Below are 23,131 nucleotides of genomic sequence, written 5' to 3'. Positions count from 1 at the left end.
GACTGCCAGGTTACCAAATCTTTGGACCATAGCATAACTCTTCCCCATGACACTCAACATGGGATAAACTGTCTGATGGAAATAAAGGGAAAGGAGAAGGGAAATTTCACAAGAGAAGTGTATCAGTTGCTATTTCAAAAATAGCATCTCACTGTCTACAGAGATTATACATCTGGTAACTTTATAAATGTTTTACCTAAAATAACTTCTCGTATTAGTAGATGTAAGATCATATTATGAGACTGAATATATTTACTTTTTATTTATTTAAAATTACATGTGAAAAATAAATATCTCAATTAAAAATTATTGTTTTTCTTTTATTGAGAAAGCCATATTTTTATTTGAATAAATTATATTGAAATAAACATATTCAAATGTATTCATTTGAATCAATTATATACTTTTAAGGAATTAGAAGCAATTCATATGATTATTATAATTTTCAAGTTCTCTAAAGTATTTTAAAATAGATTTTGATTATAGCATTTATTTTTCTGCCTCCAAAGAGTTAACAAAATGATAGAACCTTTCTTAACTGGAAGGAATTTATCAAGAAATTCAAGTGTTTTCTTTTTTTTTTTTTTCCGAGACGGTGTCTCGCTCTGCCGCCCAGGCTGGAGTGCAGTGGCCTGATCTCTGCTCACTGCAAGCTCCGCCTCCCGAGTTCACGCCATTCTCTTGCCTCAGCCTCCCATGTAGCTGGGACTACAGGCACCCGCCACAGAACCCGGATAGTTTTTTGTATTTTTAGTAGAGATGGGGTTTCACCGTGTTAGCCAGGATGGTCTCGATCTCCTGACCTCGTGATCCGCCCGTCTTGGCCTCCCAAAGTGCTGGGATTACAGGCGTGAGCCACCACGCCTGGCCAGAAATTCAAATGTTTTCTTTTTTAGTTCCGGTACTTCATTGGATTGCTTTTGCCCTAAATGATTTTGTCTTTTCTGTAAAGAAGAAAAAACAATTATTGCCTTTCACCAGATAGCAGTTAACAATAATCTCAAGTTTTACATTTTTTTTCCCTTAGAAAGATCTACATTTGGTTTAGAAATTCAGCTCCTTGGCCAGGCGTGGTGGCTCATGCCTGTAATCTCAGCACTTTGGGAGGCTGAGGCAGGTGGATCACCTGAAGTCGGGAGTTTCAGACCAGCCTGACCAACTTACAGAAACCCCGTCTCTACTAAAATTACAAAAAAATTAGCCGAGCATGGCCCAACTACCCAGGAGGCTGAGACAGGAGAATCGCTTGAACCCAGGAGGCAGAGGTTGCGGTGAACCAAGGTCACTCCACTGCACTCCATCCTGGGCAACAAGAGCGAAACTCTGTCTCAAAAAGAAAAAAAAAAAGAAATTCTGCTCCTTGAGAAGTAAATGTTCTGAAAAGAAAACCCTGATTCAATCAAATAAGTGTTAAAAATAGATTTGTGATGGCCCTAGAAACATAATTTAAGAGCTCTGGTAGTGAAAACAGGAAATACCTTACATGTATAATAATTGAAGAATGATTAAATATTTTTATGTTTTAATGTAATATTACTATATTCAGTGATATAAGTGAAGATTTTTTTAAATAATACCGATTGTACTCATGTTATAAGGTTAAATGGAAGCAGCAAAAACAATTATGTAGGTACTAAATGAACATATAATTCCCCGGCGTACATGATTGATAGAGTGAATGAGTATTATATGATCTCAACTCTATTAAAATATGTATAGAAAAATAGATCAGAATAATATATAATAAATGTTAAGTTTATGTCTGATTATTTTTTCTTCTTTCTTCCACTAAGTTTTCAATAATTATTATTTTCTACTTTTAAAATATCAGCTGGGGCCAGACATGGGAACTCGTGCCTGTAAGCACCTTGGGAAGCCGAGTTGAAAGGATGGCTTGAGTCAGGAGTTTAAGACCAGTCAGGACAATACAGGGAGCCCTCATCTCTACTAAAATTTAAAAAAAGAAAGAAAAATTAGCTGGTCATGATGGCACACACCAGTAGTCCCATCTACTTCAAAAACTGAGGCGGGAAGATCACTAGAATAAGAGACCAAAATAACCTAAACCTCATATAAACTATTTAATAGTATAGAAAACAGTGTATAAATAGTATATCCCTACTCATTCATTTTGTCGAGTTATAATAATCTGATCAGTTTAACTTAGGTGTTTGATAATATACTGTCTCTATGTTTCTAAACACTGTTCACAGTGTTAGCTACCATTAGCACGTAAGATATGACTGACTGTACCTCATTTTACTTTGTTTTTCCCCTTTTAAAAACTGTTGTTCTGTGTTAACTAAAAACAACTATGTTTGTGAATGGGGAAGAACCAAGAACGTGGGGAAAATAAGATAGTTAATATTTTCTACTTTTAATTTCATATTTAAGCATAAACCTATACTGATTGTTGGTTACAACTGATAGGTTTAAATTTACTAAATGCAAAACATATTTATGCAAAGATCTTTGAATTCGGATTTTTTTTTCTGTGAAATTCTAGTATATTATTAAGACTTTTTTTAGATCAAGTTTTATCTGTATGTTTGGCTGCACAACTTAATTCTATTTAAAATTGCACTTTAGGAGTCTTCTGCCTGATGCCAAAGTATTACCAGATTAACCAGAGTTCTGTTCAATAAGTGCAATTGTATCTTCACATACTTATTCTTGGTGTACAATAGACTTTATGATATAAAGCAAATAGATCAACCCCAAATTATTTATTTTTTTCTGCATGCACACAGTATTACCCCATTTATATCTGACATACTATTGACAATTGTTTTGGTAAACATTATGTATGCATTACTTTACTGAAGCCCCCCAAAACTCATGTAATAAGTCTGTTGTCTCCATTTTAGAAGCTCAGAGGATTTTTTTCTAAAACTCAAGTAACTAGAATCAATAAATATGAAGATTTTATTTTATGTCTTATCTATGCCACAGTATTAACTACTTTGTCTTAATGTTATATGGAAAATCCAGCTAAAATGTTGGTATCCTCAGATTTCCGTCTGTTGAAATTGATAGTTTAAACGGGTCCACAAATTACATGCGTCATATGTGTCTACCATCTACCATGATTCATTTAGGTATAAAATATGTTTAATCTGAAGAAATGGCATATGCTTCCCTTTATAAATATGTTTACCTGTTTTGGTATGAAAAATGTATGTTTAATAGAGATTGTGAGAACAATTATTTTACTATTAAAGTCTTGCTCTGTCCTTGCAAATTTTCATTTGCCTCTCTGAAATATCACAGACTCATTTAATGGAATGAGACTCATTTCTAGATGTAATAAAATTCCTGGGTCATCAATAATTATATTGCAATAATTTGATATAATATCCCATATCATTCCCTAAATTCTGTGTTTGTAAAGAATTATTCATTTTGAATTTCAAAATTATGAATTTCCTTCATTAGTCTATTCCCGTTTTAGGCATAAACTCAACTTTTAATTAAATGTGCTTTAAATTGTATTTGTAAAATGTTTATATTTAAATCATTTGAATGAATTTATTCAGCATCTTGTGCATCTATATAAATGAACAATTCTAGGATTAGATCTGCTCTTAATACTAATAATACAAAGTGAAAAACAGGTAAATGTAAAAATGAAGTTATTTTAAATGAGTAATTGAAATATAAGAGTTAAGAGAACCTTTCTTCCGTGTGTTGGTGAATCACCTTACTAATCAAATATAGTTCCGTCTCTAAGGAGTACAAATTGGTTTTCTATTTTAGAGCAAGCATATTTGGACTTACAAAGAAATCCTATTTTGTTCATTAAAAGAGAGCATATTTCTAATTTGTTTCGGTGCATATTTAAAAAATCTGTTTGGGGAGAAAGCTGTTACAAACCATGTATGAACGAGGCCATCTGCAAAAATGTGCATATAATGATCATAACTTACTAAAACAGGTTTAAAAACAAAAGCAACCTATAATCTATTTTATGTTTCCAATAATCCTTTCATAATTATTGGAGAATTCTTATGTCTTTTCTCATTCATCCTTCTTGAATGTAGTCATAACCTCATTCATGACTTTTCTAAGTGACTATAAGAAAAAATTAATCTCATCAAAGGACTTACCCTAAATTATAAGGTATTAGTAATCATGATATAAAAAGGCATATGAGAAATAAGAAAACATTTGATTCAACATTTACTGGATATATTTTCTCTTTTAAAGTTAACATTAAAATGAATATCTGTTTCTAAAATTAATAGATTTATTCAGATTTAGAAAAATGTAAAAAGTATGCATGACATTAGACAATAATATTATCTCTAATTTTAATTACATGGCTGAAATGCAGAGTGATTTCTAATTACATGTTGTAGACATACTGTGAGGTATTTTTAATACTTTCTACACTTACACATTCTTAAAACAAAAGACATTTGTATTTTATTTTTTCTATTTGATCTATAATATTTTTACTTCTTAGGAATATGTAGAGCTTTGGATTCATGCCAATTTAATGCCACATGCATTGCCAATTTTGATTCATTATTTACTTAAAATGCTTTATGAATCTGTGATAGACATCACAGAAAGCAAGTAGAAAAAGACACAGTCTTGTCTGTCCAGCATATGCCCTTGTTCAGCTAATCAGCATTCACAAGATAATATCAAAAATATCAGTCCTAACCCCACTTTGACTAAATATTAAAACATATGGCTCTCCAGTTAATTGGCTGCATGGAATAACTGCGCTCCAGGTGCCTGTCACAGAATATTCCTGAATCAGCCTCAGGTCAAATTTTTCTAAAGCTTGGCCAAAATAAATACCATGGCAGTTTGCTTGAAGGATGTTCAGTCCATTCATTCTTTTGATCCTCTTAAATGCACTCTGTGACTAAAACAGAACATCAGAGAATCTGTATACTCTTATCTTCTCTGTCCTACCTCTGTGCCATTATAATTGCTTTTCATGGATTGAGCTTTGGCACTGTACCGTCAGCCTTTGTCGAGGGCATTTTCAGAATCATGGCCATGTATCAGGTCAGTAGGTGCTCTCTCTGAGGATCTATTTCTAGTTTCATACCAACATTAGTTTGGCTAACTAGTTTCAGTCAGTTATTATAAGAAAAATTCCAGTTTAGGAATGATTGGGGGATAAAATGGAAATAGTAATTGTAATATTCTTTCAATTTTATCAGTAGAATCCATCTTAAGTTTCATTCTTGATTTTATGCAGTACTCTAAGAATATTTCTAATTTGACATACATTGCCTACTCAAGGATAGTTTTCAAATCAAAGTATAATCAGTATTATCGTTTAATATAATACTCATTCCAATAGCTGGGTTCCTAGCTCAACTTCAGAAGTAGCAAGAAGCAGGCATAGGCCTTAATAAAAGACAAGTTTTCCCAGGGATAGAGGAACCACTGTGTTATATTACACCCAAATTAAGAGAAAAATAGGCCTAAATGTTAGCTAAGTGAGCAATGGATTTAGCAGAAAGCTGTGAAAAACAAATAAACAAAATAACAAAACAGGCAAGTTTAAGGTCATTGTACTGGACCTTGTCACATGGTGAATGATGCACTTTTGTTCCTGAAGTTTGTTATAATAATGACAGTGTCTCTGGAGTTATGCTCAAGATGTGTACTTTTTGGTCCTTGACCGCAATGCTTATTGTCCACCTTTTAAAATGAATCCTCTGCCTTCCATCACACACACACACACACACACACACACAGACACCACATTTGAAATAAACTAACGTGAATAGACAATTTTGACAATACCATAAGAGAATTAAAGTCTGTTTTGTAATAATTCAAGATAATAATTCTCAGTGACAGGTAATGATCGAATAATTAAAACAAATATGTTCCTTGGAATCTTAATATTTGAGAAGGGTACCATAAAAGTAACTAACTCTTGGAAAGAGAAAGAAAATTTTTCACATTAAGAGTCAACCTTTGAAATGACTTGATTAGTGTAAGTGCTGAGATTAATTTCTTCACATAACTAAATTGTATGTATTTGTCATAACCATAGTTAGATATTATGATTACAGATGAAAAATTATTTTAAAAGGCAACATTTTTTTTCTCCTAGCTAGGATTTGAATCTAACAACATTTTTTTTAATATAGTTAAGTCCCAACAGAATGTCAAATGAAGCTGAATTCAGCTCTTTCTCAAGGTGTCAGTTTTTCTCATTTATTTTCCTACTAGCTGCCAGAATATATTCATGTTTTAAGGTAGCCCTATTCAGTCTAGGATGATAACATCTTCACTTGTTCTTAGAATTGCTGCAGTGAGATTATCCTGACTTTCACACAGAATGTAAAAGAACATACAACTCAAATACATTTGGAAAAAATGATTCTTTTGAAACAAGCATTGATTATGTCCTTAGAAATACTGTTTTCTTCTTTCATTTTTCTGTCTTGTCCAAGACTTCATTCCCACCCGCTAACATGATGATATATTTTATGAACTCGTGTTTTAAATAATTATATAATGTATACATATATATATATAAATATATGTAAAAACTTACAATTTTGGCTAATTATAAAATATAATTTTAGCTAGATCTGTAATATTTTTGCTAAGGCCATTTGTATATTATGTAATAAAATGTTAACATATATAACATTCCTTTTCCCAAATTTCTAATTCTTAACAAATTTAATAGAATGTGCAATAAGTATTATAATAAACTAAACATTAGCTATAATATTGTTTATTATGAAGTATATTTTATTAAATAAAGCCAGAGGGAACATATATATTTTTTAAAACCCTACACATTGGTTAATTGTCATAGAAAGATAGTTTTTCAAAACTGGATAGAGTGCTAATTATGAGTATAGGTTAAACCAAAAAAATTTAAAAGTAGTTTTAGGATTGATTGCCTTACAACTTAACAATACAAATGAATATAAAATGATATTTTGATTAATAAATTATATATTTATAAAAGGCAATTTTTTGTACTCAGTGTGAATAAAGAGTAATTATAAACCCATTTAAAATCATGTTTTAGAAACATAAATAAAAGCAATTTTAAAATATTTTAAATTTATAGACTGCTTTACAGTTTACCAGGTAACTTTTACCTCATTATTTTTCATAATACATCAGTGAATTAGAGTAGGTGTTAATTTAATTTTCCCAATTTCACAGGTGAGAAAATTAAAATATAGATACAAATTTTGTATAAAATAAAATTACATTTAAAATTCTATTATTTCATTAACATTGTATATCTGAGCACCTCACTATGGGATCATAAAGATTAATTGTAAATCCTAACCCTGTGACAATGCATACAGTAAATATTCTGAATTTCATAGATTGTATCAGAATATTAGTAATATCAAATTATATTAAAATATGACCAAAATGTTACTCATATATTAGACAATATTAATTTTACCATAAAAGTAATGCATACCTTAATGCTAAATAGCCAGTCTACCTTAATAACTATTCAATATATATTTATATTTGACATTTAAATGTAAATGTAAAATTTGTGTTGGTTTTTAAAAAAAAAAATCAAAGTTTTAATATCTAAAGGTCTGTTTTTTATCTTGAATCACAAAATAAAGGGACTATTCTAGGAGATGAGGGAGAGCAAAGGCCTGCTTATTGAGCCTCCTCTAATGTTTCAGTCACAATCCCTCTTCTGTGCACATTTTCCTGTGGTTATAAGAAATACCCTGTCAAACTTGCCTTCAATTTAGCATGCTCTACTTTGACTGGTTAACACTAATTCTTCATGGATCAACTCAGTTGTCACTTCCTTCTGAAAAACCTTCCCTGAGTCTCATCCCCGCTCTGTATGAGTTGGATCTTCATTGATTTCCAGAGCATTTTCTGCTAACTTGTATTATAAATATAGGAGACAATTCATATTTTCTTTTTCTCTGCTAGACCTTGGGATTGCTGTGATAAGCAACCATGCTTCTAATCTCTATTAACAGAACCCAATATAGTGTCTGGTGAAAATATGTGATATTTCAGTAGCTTCTTCAGGAATAAAGATTCCTGCAGTAGTTTCTACATAAGCATTAACATACAGAGCATACAGAACATTCTCATTGCTTGCTTACTTTTAACCAATGTGTCCACTTTCAAAACCAGAGAAGAAAGATAGGAATAAGTATTAAGCCACATTCTACAATAACTAGTCTGTATGGTCTGATTATTTAATATTCTATAAGGAAAAAAAATGACACCTACAAATAAACTTCTACTTCAGAATCCAATGCTGTTCGAGGCAATATTCTAACATGAAGCTTGAGTTTAATTCTAGGACTTCTTTTCATTTACATGTTTAGATGCTTATTCTTATTACGTAAAGATGATGCAATGTAATAGCCATCATAACTCATTTTTTTAAGTATAGGTACGTCCCTGAATTACAACTAAAACAATTCTTATAGTCAATTATGCAGGCTACCTGAGAAAAATCGAAACAATTATTGCAAAGGTGACAGAAACAAAATGAAGGATTAAGAAAGAAATATTAATATGTAGAGAACTCAGTTCCATTATAGAAAGAGACATCTGCCAACCTTTTTGACATATACGTCACTTAGTCTCATTACTATATTTGGTGATATTGCCTATCACTTTCTTGAAATTCTGATCTTCACTCAAATTTACTAAAAACTACTGGTTTTCCTTACACTTTTTGAATGACCCTGTTGAATATGCTTTGCTGGTTTCTTGTTGAATGAAGCTATTCTTCAAGATCTGCCTGCTGTTCTCTTCTTTTGCTTATCATCTCTGGGTAATTCTACCTCTAACTCTGGCCTAAGTACCCTCTGTATTCTTTAAGATCTGAATCTTTTTTTACAATCAAGTGAATTTATTGTTATATGTCCCTCCCACCCCCAGAATAGTACCCTATAGTTTATGAAGTGTGTTCATAATGAAGTTATCTGTTGCATGTACTCTTTTTTAACACAATTATTCATTATGGTTCAGTGGATAAGTATTATTTTTACTGTACTTTAAGTTCTTGGGTGCATGTGCAGAACATGCAGTTTTGTTACATAGGTCTTTAGCTATAGACTCATCTCTGAGATCTGCTTACTAGCTTTGGCTATTGAGTAGAATATTACTTTTTAGTTTCTATGTTTGAATTTCTTCATCTGTGTAATGAACATAATTATAGAAACTCCTGGGATTGTTGTGAGGATTCAATAAGATAAGCATATTTACAGGGTCCTGGAGCTCAACATATTCTAGCCTTCCCCCCAGAACGTGTTCCTCTTCTATTTTTAAATCATCATGTTCTGTATAAATTAGGAATTTTTTTCTTGGCAATGTCAGTTCCCTCATTCAGTTCTTCTGCTGCTGCCACAGTCATCTGTATAAGCTTGTAACCTCCACAGTGCATCTGTCATTCCTTCAGGGTAAACTTGTCCTCTTCAAATGCAAGTAGCCTAGGGAGGAAGTTCCATGCTAAACGGAAACCAGCTATGTGTTCAAAATGGGAATTCTATTTTATAGTTCTATTTTTCAGCCAAGTCCACAGAGCATAATAAAAGGCTTAGAAAGCACTGTCAATTTTTTAGGGTACATTTCTTTACCATATTCTTTCCAAGATGACAGGCTCAATCATGCCACTTTCTAACTCAAAAGTCTTTATTTGACTCAGCTGAACATTTCAGGCAGTGAGACTCCAGCTGACTTCCCCCATGGAGCAATTTTATCTCGTATGTTCCAGGAGCTTCAGAGCACCATGTATTCCCGGTGACACCACTCCTGCAATGGTCCTGATAGCAATATGGACAGGTGAAAATAAAGCATTCCACATGTTTCTGTCAAGACTTTCCTCTTTCTCTCTCTGGGCTCCTCCTCTTCTCCCCTGATTCGTTCCAGGCCTCACATCCTCACTTTTCAGGAAACACTGAGCAGGTATGAGGAGGGGGGAGAGGGAGAGTCTAGGTAATGAGGGTTGATTAGGATGTCTCAGGTATCTTGAGGTGACTGAGGCAAACAGAATGGACTATGTTCTAGGGTTAGTCCCAGTGGTCTTTCTAGAGAATGCTAATTGTAAGGATGTGAGGCTTGGGACCTGGTTGTTAGGATCCATCAGTAAATATCTCTTGTTCTTTAGCATTTAAAGAAATTAATTGAACTTAGGCCCTTTATTCAAAGTTGGGTTTATGTAAACTAGTATTCACTTTTGGTTGTTATGTGTCCCTTAAACTATACTGTAGTGCTAGAATTACTAATGGTAATGTATATGCTGCCTAACACACAGTATTTTTGCCAGTGTGACTTTCTATATTATCCAGTTTCCCTTTCTCAGTTCCAAATCACTACTTCCCATCCTTACTGACTGAGACTGGAGACAAACAACACATGTGAAAGTTAAATCTATTTAAAATATCTATACTTTCTCAGATTCCTTCAATGGCTAATGGGTCTTCAGCCTTATATGGCTGTGTCTACCTGTTTGCTGATAGAAACAAAATGCCTGCAAATATGCTGAGCGAAAGATTGGATTCTGAATGTTTAGAATGTATAATACACATTTTTGGCATACTGTTAGGTACCAGGTAGCAAAGTAAATAATAAGTATTTTATTTATGCAAACAAAAAACTACTTTAAACCTCTTACTGCTTCTCTGAATTTACATTTTGATGTATGTTTGTATAGCTGTATTTACAATACTCTTCTAACTGAAGAATCATTAAATAAAATGCATCCATATGGTTGGTTATTATGTCATCAATACAAATCATGTTTTCAAATGTAATAACATCAGAAAATTCAATATAATTTTCAATGATAGTTTCAAATTTTTCAAATTTACCATGAACAGGCAGTACTTCAGGTTATTTATTTATTTATATGTTTTTGAAGAAACACAAATGAATTTCAGCCTCAATATATGACACTTTGGATTCTCAAGTCTATGAACAGTTACAAGAAAAGGAATAACTTCTATCAATGAGTAGCTTTAAAACAGATGCCAACAATCATGCCTTAACTGAAGAGCTAAGTTCTTCTTAAATATTGACTTAAAATTGGACTTTTTTCTATCCTGCCAATTTCAGCCTAAATTCTATAACTGATATTTATCTTCTGCATATGAATTATACATTGTTTTCATTCTCCACCTAGCTTTTTACTTGTTTCTATTATCCTAGACCAAGAAAAATACTCGTTTTGTGGGTGTGTGTGGGTGTGTGTGTGTGTGTGTGTTTCTTGTTCCTGGAGCTTTTGTTCATTTTTCTTTGTTTTCCAAATCCAGTTGGTCTGCCACAGCTCATAATAAATTTCACTTTATTAAGGTTTCCCTGGTGACTTCAGCCAATTAGTTGCTCTATTCCTGATTCTGATTTGATCATTCTTGCCTTAATTGTATTATTTTACTAAATGAGGATGTAGACATGAATATGTATGGATATGTTATATATTCATGCATATAGTACATATGAATATATATTCATTGTATTTTTGTTAGTTCCTATATAATTACTTTGATTCTTCTAAGAGCAAAAATTATATATAGCACTTAGAACAATAGGAATATCATAGAAATTGTGTAATAATTATCTTATGAATGGATTTAAACAACTTCAAAGTCTCACAAAGATTTAATACTGATTAGCCATTGGATGTCAAATAGAACAGAAGGATTTTTTAAAATGAACTATCCAAATTTTTATAAACTGTATCTTCCTGTTTGAGTATTTAATAATCATATCCTTTTTTTTAACAATTAGCCTCATATTAATTGAGCAATCTGTAATTGCCCGGATTGTAGGATCTTTACTACTTTTTTTTAAATTTAAAACTTTCCTGGTGAAGAGAGTGTGTACTGGTGGCTCATAACCTGAGTTTCACACAGAGTTTTGGCGGGGATCTCTCTAATATTATAAAAATGACTTAAGTGAGTCATGAACTCTCATTTCTCATAGTACCTACATCTAGCTATGGTCTTATATATTTATGTTTATCTATCATTATTAGCAATATTTGCAAATGGTATTAAACTTTACTTTTAGGAAATACTTTAATTTTAAAAGAGATATATGAAAAATGATACTCTGCAACTCTGACTCTAAAATTATAGGGAGCCAAAAGAGTAAGGTGTCCAAACACATAGAGCAAAAATAAACCCCCAAGTGTCATAATGATAGACATAATACTTAGGACATTAGTTAACTCAAAGGAGGATATAAAGGAATGAGTTTGAAAGAAACTTCAAATGTAATGATCATATTTCATTTCTGTAGTTGGATCAGTGGCTCATGGGTGTTCATTTTAAAGTTATTCTTTGTGTTCCACACTTGTTTAATAGATGAATTTTGGGCCAGGTGTGGTGGCTCATGCCTGTAATCCCAGCACTTTGGGAGGCCACGGCGGGCAGATCACCTGAGGTCAGGAGTTCGAGACCAACCTGGCCAACATACTGAATGAAACCCTGACTCTACTGAAAATACAAAAAATTAGCTGGGCATGGTGGTGGGCATCTGTAATGCCAGATACTCGGGAGGCTGAGGCAGGAGAATTGCCTGAACCTGGGAGGCAGGGGTTGCGTGAGCCGAGGTCACACCATTGTACCCCAGCCTGGGCAAAAAATTAAAGATGAATTTTGCACCCAGGCAATGTTTACTGTAAAAACACAAAAAGGTAAAAAAGGCACAGAACTATTCATATATTGTTCAAAAGTATACAAAAGTAAATAACATAAAAAAGTGTATACTATTTAAACCATAGTAAGGAACAAAGATCTAACAAAACAAAAATTAAAATAGTGGTTATTCTTGGAGGATATATAATAGGATGTTATTGAAAACAGCACCTGCATGTATCAAACCCATGTATTAGATAATATTGGCACTGTTCTGTTTCTTAAGTGGATAGTTGGTGAGTGGATATTTACCTCCTTTAAATTTTTTTTGAATTTTTATTTTATATCTAATTTACAAATAATTTTAGTCCAAGTGTCGTGGCTCATACCTGTAATCCCAGAACTTTGGGAGGCGAATACAGGAAGATGGCTTGAGCTCAGGAGTTTGAGACCAGGCAACATAGCGAGACCCTGTCTCTACAAAAAATGATAAAAATGTTTAAAAAAGAAAAAAATAATAACAATTATAATTGTATTTGTTTATGTGGTACAATATGATGTTTCAATAGATGTAAACATTGTGGAATGATCAAATCAGGGTAATTAACGTAACAGTCACCTGACATTTCACGAATTATGTTGATGATTGAAATAGCTCACCATAATTTTTTTTTAAAACTAAACCTTTGAAGTGACTACTTATGCATGTTAACACTGACTGAAACAGTTCGTATTTCTCTTGAATTCCAGTAAAATGCACTTTCTTGGCCATGCAAGTTAATATCCAAAATAGTTCGTTAGAATTACTTTGCATACACAGCAACAATCATGGATAAAAGTGTAAAAAAATTATCATCCCTTGAATAACAAGTTGACTCAGCCTGACTGTATCACTTAGATTTTAATCAGAAAAGCAGAATGATTAGGAAGTTTAAAATATATATAATAAGAGATTTGGTATAGAGATTTGTTCATACACAGTTGTGAAAGCTGTTTAAGTGATTGCTGAAGATTGCTGGAGCTTCAGTCTGAAGGGCAGGCAGAGGAAGGAAAGAAATATTTAAAGTAGGGGAGAGGAAGGACAAACTGGAACCCATGAGGACAGGTCAGAATGCCTGTCCCTTCTCACTGAACTCCAAGCTAAATGCCTATGGACAAGCTGAAGGGTAATCTAGAGGAAAACAGATTAGCTGCATTCCTGCTTCCTATCCCAAGAAAAACAATTGACAACATGGGTAACCTTTAACAGCCCCTGGTGACCCTGCTCAGATTCTCTGGGTGTACAAAACCCAGTATGGCTACTGCTTTTCTTCTACTACCTGCCAAATCCCATACAAAATATTTCCTGTTATACACTGTATTAGACAGTTTCACACTGCCATAAAGAACTGCCTGAGGCTGTGTAATTTATAAAGCAAAGAAGTTTAATTGACTCACAGTTCCGCATCCCTGGGAAGGCCTCAGGAAACTTACAATCATGGCAGAAGGCAAAGGAGAATTTAGTACCTTCTTCACAAGGTGGCAGGAGAGAGAAAGCACAGGGGAAACTGCCACTTTTAAACCATCAGGTCCCATGAGAACTTCCTCACCATCACTAGAACAGCATGGGGAAACTGCCCCCGTAATCCAATCACTTCCCACCAAGTCCCTCCCTCAACACGTGGGGATTACATTTTAAAAAGAGGTTTGGTGGGAACACAGAGCCAAACAATATCATACACTGTAATGGGAAATATTTAGGGCAAATGATTCTGGGAAACATAGTTCAACCTAGACAAGTTTACACCTTGCAGAATTGACATACTGATTCTTCCCTGCAAGAAGAGCTTCCAGTACTGCACTGTGTTCTACCACATCACAGGAGGGCTTAACACCTAACCAATCTCTCCCACCACCTGTATCCATTCTGCATTATCCAGACAGTCTAGTGCGACCCACCCTCTTATGCATTTCAGACTCCCTAGTCTGTGAAATTATTCTGTCTTGAAATATTATATCCACAATGAGGCTTAAATTTGTAAGTGAGGGGATTGATTTTTATCTTGTAACATGTTCCACAAATTTCATTTGGCTGTAGTGTGTTTTAAATGATCTGTCTTCCAAATGCATATTTCTTCGTAATCGTAACAAACATAAAATTTCCCTATGATGAAGTGCGTTAGATCTTTTAAATAAATTTTGTTTTAAAATTCAATTTTTCATTGCTTGTAGTGCTGTCTAGTGACTAACTTAGACTTGAGTCTAAGTTTTTTTGCTTTGATGTAATTATTTGCACATGCAAAATCAATATACAGATCTTATAATAGATATACCAAAATACACCTATATAAGAGCAGAGGGAGGAGAACTGTTTACATTTTAAAAATTAACTTGACACACATATGACATAAATGATATATTTCTAAAACTATTGATTGTTTTTATACCACACTTATAATACATAAAAAACTATCTGCCTAAAACTTAGTACACTAGAAAAATCACAAAAAAAAGCTATGAACCCACAGATAAGCCTTTCTTCTAAGTCTTATATTTTCGCTAAAGTTAGCTAAAATCACTGCAGTAAGTTGTGTGATTACCCATAAGTTTAGTGTATCATTGGTTACCAGAGAGAAATCAATTGTGCCCTTGGAGTTGTCCTTTATACACACACTGGTAGATGATCAGTTAATCTAATGACTCTAATTAAACTCAGATCAAGTAAACTACTTGGTTGAGAATCACACAGTGACATGATCTCAACTCATTGCCACCTTCAAATCCTGGGTTCAAATGATTCTCCTGCCTCAACCTCCTAAGTAGTTGAGATTACAGGTGCCCATCACCACACCCGGCTAATTTTGTACTTTTAGTATGAATGGGGTTTCACCATGTTGGCCTGGCTGGTCTCGAACTCCTGACCTCAAGAGATCTACCCATCATGGTCTCCCAAGGTGCTAGGATTACATATGCGAGCCACTACACCCAGCTATATATATCTTTTAAAAGAAAACTAAGCATATGATTTTCTTCAGATCTGTCAAAATTGTGTTAATGTAATAATTCACAGGTATTAAAATTAGAGCAAGTTTTCATTTATGTGTTATTTATGTAATAGTATTGAAAACATCAAAGATTCAGAGATTGTTAGTTTCAGAAGAAATATATAAATTATGATGAGAAAGCAACCAGAAATATGGTTCTGGTTTAGTCAAAATTAACACAAAAAGAGTATCAATCAAGAGTATGAAATCATATTCTAAACACAATTTTAATATCTGGTTGTAATATACGTAATTTTAGTTGGCATGCTGCTATTTATGGAAATATCTGTTAATGTATTTTACATTATACAGAAACCTACATTGCAAGTTTTTTTGTTCGTTTGTTTGTTTATCTGTCTTCTGCTAAATGCAAGTTCTAATGAGGGAAACAAAGAGACTTCATTTGGTATACGGAAGAGTGAGGTCTTGCAGAAATAAGCATGCAGATAAGAGATGGGTAGGGACATGACCACTAATCAACCTAGACTGAGGAATGTTAATTCTAGTACAAGTTTCTAACAGTATCCTGTATTCTATTAGGTTGTATTATTAATTTATATTCTTCACATTCAGCAATTCAACTGGAAATTAGTATTTTATGTGGACTATTTTTATTTCTCAACATTGTATTCATATACATATTTATGTTCTAATATAATTTGATATAATCTTATGTCTATATATGAGAAAGAACCTCAATCATTCAATTATATATTTTGAACATGAATTATTCTGGTATCAGTGGTTTTAAAAGAAACAAAATATGAATGAAGTTGCACATTCTAGATAAAAGAATATAACGATGAAAGGACCTGACACACGTTTCATTTATTTTTTGAAGGGACAGAGTAAGCATAGAAGTATCACAAATACATCATTATGTATACTTATAAACTGCGATCTCGGGAATGATCATAGATTTCTAATGTCCTGATCTTGTAGTCTGAATAATTGATTGTGTAGTCTGGAAGAAGAATGTGTCAACTATGAATTCAATCCTTCTCCCTTTTATAGATGTCACAAAGGGAATGAATTTATAACTAAAAAACCCAATTATCAGAATGTCACATTGTAAGAATGCGTGGATCTGAGTTGAATAGAACACCATATTGCCGAGATTGTAAATAACATTGATAAAAATGACAAGTTACGTGTAACATTGCTCTCCAATTGGTGTATTTGTCAGTGAGTAAAAAGATGAATTCTAAGCAGTTTATTAGTGTAATTATTTCTCTTTTTGAAATATACCCTGAATGATAAGCAAAAATATAGATAAATGAAAACCTGTGTAAAATTTGTGTTGACTCAAAAGCTTCATAGTGGGCAGGGAGTTCGATGTTACAGTACCAATCTCCTTCATTGCTTGGATTTCTTTACAAAATTTTGAGACGTGACCTACCCAGTCTTTGACTAAATACTTCTATGGGTGGAAACGATATAAGCTTCCTAATCACTTCACTTGATCTTTAATGAAATTTAATTTTAAGGTAGTGTTTGGAAGATTTCTCCAATACAAATATGAATGCTCATGTAGGTTTTGTGACCACCATTCTTTACCATTTTAAGTCGAAAAGCAAACTTTCAACCTGCTACAGGTCTTACTATTATGCTTTGGAAAAGATCCTTAGAAAGATAAATAGGCAGCCCTGAAGTTCTGAGATTTTCCTTAATGGTATTGTTGCTATAGTTACAGCTGAAATGTTATATAAAGCAAATTGCTTATTGATGGAAAAATGCTGAGTGGCACAGTAGCATCCCTTCTCTGGGTTATTATTGCCTTCATTTTCTACTTTCCTTCTTAAGATGAATGGATTTTTTTTTAACATTGTTTTCTTTTGAACAAGTTCTGGTGAATTGATGTTAAAATAAATGTGTTTTATTAACATGTACTAGCTGACAATTGAATAAATTTGAGTATTTTGTAATCGGTGTGGTGTTATTTTATATATTCTACTTGTCAGAATTTTTCCTACTTGGAGATGAATTTTGATACCCTGATTATTAATGTTATAGCACTGAATAAATAGTGATTGGCCTCTTAATTTGGGGGCCTCTGAGTTTGTTTATATTTAATGATAACATAGATGAAACATAAACTTTTATTGTTTTATACCATTAGAGAATACTTATAATAGCATATTCAAAATATATTTTAAAATCACAGGGAAAAAATGGAAGCAGTCTTAAAGCATCCACAAGGATGATTAGCATGTTTTTTTAAAAGCCTCCTTAAGCATCTATATTTTGTATTTTTTTACATAGTAAACTCAGAAATATAATAGAGATGTTCTCAGTATATATATATGTGGTTGATGCAAAAGTAATTGTGGCTTTTTCCATTACTTTTTCCATTAAAAGTAATGAAGAAATTTGTATTGGAAAAATCTTGCAAACAACACCTTAAAATGAGATTTTATTTTATATATATCTGTACGATATCATATACCATATCGTATATGTTATATATTATATAATATATAACATGATATATTATATGATATCATATAGATAGATCTATATACACATATAGAATGAAATTGTGTTTTTTATATATATATGTCTATTATTTCACATAACAACCAGTTTTATGTGTGTATATACAGATGTACACACACACATATATATAAATATATACACACATAAAACTGCTGGTTGTCTTACTATATTTATAAGAAGATATTTCAAAGATAAAACTTTAACTCATTTGATTCTTAACCTTAAGGCAAAATATGAATAATCATGTGTATCACAATTCTAACTGTTACAGGAAGAGTTAATGCTATGTCTGGCTAAATATTTTCAGCTAGTAAAAGTCATATATGGCATTGATATATTGAGTTGTTACATAAGTGAAATAATTTTGTTTAATTGATTTCCAGGTTGCTACTGGACCAGAAACAATATGAAAATGTAATGGTGTGGCTATTTAGGAACTAAGAGTATAGATAACATCTTTTGGAACTATAAACACAGTATTTCTTAACCAAATTCCTGAATACAGTGATACAAAAATCTTTGGATTATTTTTGTTAAAGAATGAAAAAAAAATTGTGACCTACAAATGTTTATATCTTACGTGATTATAGAGTATTTCCAAAATTTTGGGAGAAGCAAATTTTTCCAGTCAGTTTGTTTATAATTAATGATGATATGATCATGATGATTACCCATATTGTCCAAAATAAACTTTCTTGAAAATTTACTGTTATTCTTTTTTATTCACTGTGAAAAACCTGATCAATTTTTCTTTTCTCATTTCCTCTTTGTATTTTACCTAGCTTCTGCCTTTTCCTCCAGTGATACTCCTATGCTCCCCCTTAATAAACAAAATTTGAATTTATATATATAACTAGAAAATGTTTGGTGTTACTGTAGGGCTTTGTTCCCTTTCAACTCTTTATTGACATTATAATTTCCTCTGCTTGTTGAATTTATTGACATTTTATTTTTGGTCCTAGGGCTACCGAAAAGAGAAGAGACACATATAAGACCACCAGTTTAGCATTTCTAATTGTTGAAAAACATACTCTTTGTGGCTTATAATTTATCAAATTCCTAATGTTTCAAACTAAATTCCTCAGATAATCCTGTTATATTCATTCCATCCTTTCCATTTACTCTAATAGTTTCTTTCCACCTCTAGATTTAATTTTTATCAACATAGGTTGGTAACCACATTCTGCCAGACTGATCTTAACAAAGCAGATTTTACTCCTTTATAAGAACCGTCACTGGATTCCAGTTTCTTCTACAAAATGTCTACTTGTGGCAATAAGTGCCATTTATTTGGGAATAATTGCCACCTAACAGAGAATCTCAACTTGCCTCTCCAACCTTATCTTCAATTATCTTCTTAAAGCTAAAGAACATTTTTATTGTTTAATTTTTATCTAGATTTGGTCAAATTTAGTGTTTTTAATCATTGCCTTTTTTCAGGCATGTATTATATGATTTTTGCTGTGCCTCATCTCTTAATTATTGAATTTCAATGTGAATGAAATAAGGCCTTAGCCTGATGTGTATTTACATTTTGACTGATTGCTATCAAATATGAATAGACATTTTCATTTCATATTTCTATTATGTCCCCATAGTGACAAGACATATTTTTGGGAAAATGGATTTCTTTCACATTCACAGTTTATTAACGTATCTATTTTAAGGCCAAACCTTCTTGGAAAACACCTAACTAGAAGTGGTATCTCCCTCTTCTGCATTGCAACACAGTATCTCCATCTCTTTGTTTTTGCTGCATATTTTACTTATTTTCAACCATGCATTATTTCTTCTACTTGAATGCTGGTTCCTTGATGAAATAACCTTTGCATATATACTTTCCAACTAATAGATATAAACCAAATAGATACATACAGAATAGATATATGAATGAATTATTTAGTCATAATTTGACATAATAGAAATATCAGCTCCAAATTAATTTTGGTGACAATTAGTCAGAGTGTAAGTTCAAAAGACTGGCTGCCTTCTTTCCTTCCCAATGAAAATTAGTCATGCACCCAAGAGACTGAGTATAGCAACATTACGTTAAAAATAATTGCAAAATAGCGATTACTTAAAATGCTAGGTTTAACTGAACATGGATGGCTATTTAAGCAAAACATTGATTTGAAATAGTCAATGAGGCTCTCAGGATAAGATCTTTTATCTCTCAGATTTACACTATTGCCTTCTGTTTGCATTACAAACGTTAGTAGTTTAGTGGTTATCACCACTTTATAGGTTTACTAAGCATTACTTTAAATTGGGACAATGAAATATTTTATGTGACAAAATAGATTGCATAGATGATACCTTTTATCCTGATGCCTAAATTTCATATTATAGGAAAATAATGAGTATACTACCTTGAAATTATCACTATGTTTTATTTTCTCAACACATTTTTCTTGTACCTAAAGCCATGTACCATTGTGGCCTCATATGCTGTAAAGTAGCAAGAGATGGCAATTTTGTAAGAATAATTTGTCCCTGTCCCCAAAACTCAGATAAAATAGTCACACTTTTTTAAATGACAAAAATTTCCAATGGAATGAAACCTGTATTTCTGGTATATTAAAATTTTCTAACTTATTTATATTAGAACATGGCCTATAGAGACGCTTAATACACACCTGTATTTCATTTTTAGAATCCATATGGCAAAACTGCACAGAAATGCAGCCATTTGTATCTGTTTTTGTGTTTTAAAAAGTCAGGCTCTGGGACTGGGCATGGTGGCTCATGCCTGTAATCCCAGCACTTTGGGAGGCCAAGGCGGGTGGATCATGAGGTCCGGAGATCTAGATCATCCTGGCTAACATGGTGAAACCCCATCTCTACGAAAAATACAAAAAATAGCTGGGTGTGGTGGCGTGCACCTGTAATCCCAGCTACTCAGGAGGCTGAGGCAGGAGAATTGCTTGAACCTGGGCGGCAGAGACTGCAGTGAGCCGAGATCACGCCACTGCACTCCAGCCTGGTGACAAAGCGAGGCTCCATCTCAAAAAAATAAAAATAAAAAACTCAGGCTCTGAATGAAAATCTCTTAAGATGTGTCTCAACCAAGTAATTGTTTTTAAAACTACGTTATCAATGAAGATTGATTTTCTGTAGGTATTACGGAAGTTCTTCCTTCAGGGACTGTTCAACACAAGAGCTAGAACTTTTAGAATTTGACATAATGAATCAAATCTTCTTTCCTATGACTTTTATATAAAAACATTAATTAAAGAAGGCACACAATTCACTTCAGAGCTCCTTAGACATGAAATTAACAAGAGAACTGATATTGAGTGATTATATACACAAAAAACAAATGAGTCCATATATATCCTAATATTTTATTGGCAGCATTTTACCACATTTACAGAATTGACTTTTGTCTTTACTCTTTTAGATCAGCAAATAAGAATTATAATGGCTTACATATTGCAAAATAATCATAGTTATTAAGCAACATCGTTAGTTTCTAAAGTAATTGGATCCTGAAATAAGAAATGAAACTTAGATATCTGATAGTATTCTAGAGCAATAAGTGATTTTTGTATCCAAAGAATTTAAGATAAGCAACTGGAAAGAGTGAGCCAGCATGAAAAGCAATTTGAAATTGAACTACTCAGAGTACAGTGTAATACATGAAAGCAATAATATTTGTATGACACTTTAACCCTGTGCCTTATAGAATGGGTACACATTCAATGGTAACAATTAGAACTACATACATAGCCTTTACGTTTAAACAATAGAATAGATATAATGTAAGAAAAAATATAACACACACCAATCAGGGAGGAACTCTTTCGTAGTATTATTTTAACGTAATCTGTCTCCTAGGTGATCGTTTGTTCTGTATTCTTATTGGAGAGTAGTTTTTAGTATTTAGTTTGCAAAAATTCTTAACCAATTTATCAAAAAGGCAGGTCTTTCTGTTTCCTCTCCCAGGATTCTGCTAAAATGGTTTTGGTGTACTTCCTAGGAATTTGTATGTCTAAAGACCCTATCAGTTGATTTAGTGCAGGTGACCATGGCTTAGACATTGAAGAGCAGAGATATAAGAAAATGTTTGACCAGGAGCAGTGGCTAACACCTGTAATCCCAGCATTTTGGGAGGCCAAGGCGGGCGGATCACCTGAGGTCAGGAGTTCAAGACCAGCTTGACCAACATGGAGAAACCCCATCTGTACTAAAAATAAAACATTAGCTGGCCGTGGGTGGCACATGCCTGAATCCCAGGTACTCAGGAGGTTGAGGCAGGAGAATCACTTGAACCCAGGAGGCGGAGGTTGCAGTAAGCAGAGATTGCACCATTGCACCCCAGCCTGGCAAAAAGAAAAAAAAGAAGAAAGAAAATGTTTTAGTCAGCAAATCAGAACACTCAGGGAAAAAGATACCAAACGATTAAGCCTTGGAGTGCCTCTTGTTCAATTGCATGAGGAAATGTGATAAGTATTAAGAATGAAATTATGTTCATAATCTGGAAGCAGATAGCAAATTATGCACAAGTGATTCTTGAAAACTATCTATACCTATAAAGCTCTACTCTGAAAGGTAGAACTATATTTGGCCCAAGTCAAGAGATAGGAGATAATAGGCTAAATCCTAAAAGAACTTTTGATTAATTTGTTATTATGAAATGTAATAGTCTTTGAATAAATTTTGGATGAAAATGCTAATTTTGAAGAAACCAGGCCTTAAAATAATTTTATTTGGAACAAATGCAGATTTTCTTTCTTCCTGAAAATGAATATTTCTCTGGGTCCACATTTAATGCAATTATTTCTTTTTCTTTTTCTCATTTAATGAAGATAGTGAATTGCTAGTCTCTAGAAATTCTATACGTTTTTAGAGTTCAAATAGCCTTTTTGTAATGTTTTAAAAATTTACTGTGTCATTGATTTGGAAAACAGTGACCCACCTTCTCCATATACAAAAACATAGGAATTACCAAATTTTCACTTGGGTAAAATGACAGAAACAGATACATTATAATACATTTAATCTGTTCATTGCTATTTTTTTTCACAG

General features: G+C 32.7%; 1 protein-coding gene across 9 annotated transcripts in view; it reads left to right on the top strand.

The window, feature by feature from the left end:
- Positions 1–23,131, top strand: part of LOC105475406 (piccolo presynaptic cytomatrix protein) — a 406,277-nt gene that overhangs the window by 168,240 nt on the left and 214,906 nt on the right. The window lies entirely within an intron of this gene.

The sequence above is a fragment of the Macaca nemestrina genome, chromosome 4 (genome assembly GCF_043159975.1).
Source record: "Macaca nemestrina isolate mMacNem1 chromosome 4, mMacNem.hap1, whole genome shotgun sequence".
Taxonomy (NCBI): domain Eukaryota; kingdom Metazoa; phylum Chordata; class Mammalia; order Primates; family Cercopithecidae; genus Macaca; species Macaca nemestrina.
Note: the sequence above shows the minus strand (reverse complement) of the source record. Positions and strands in the feature narration are given on the sequence as shown.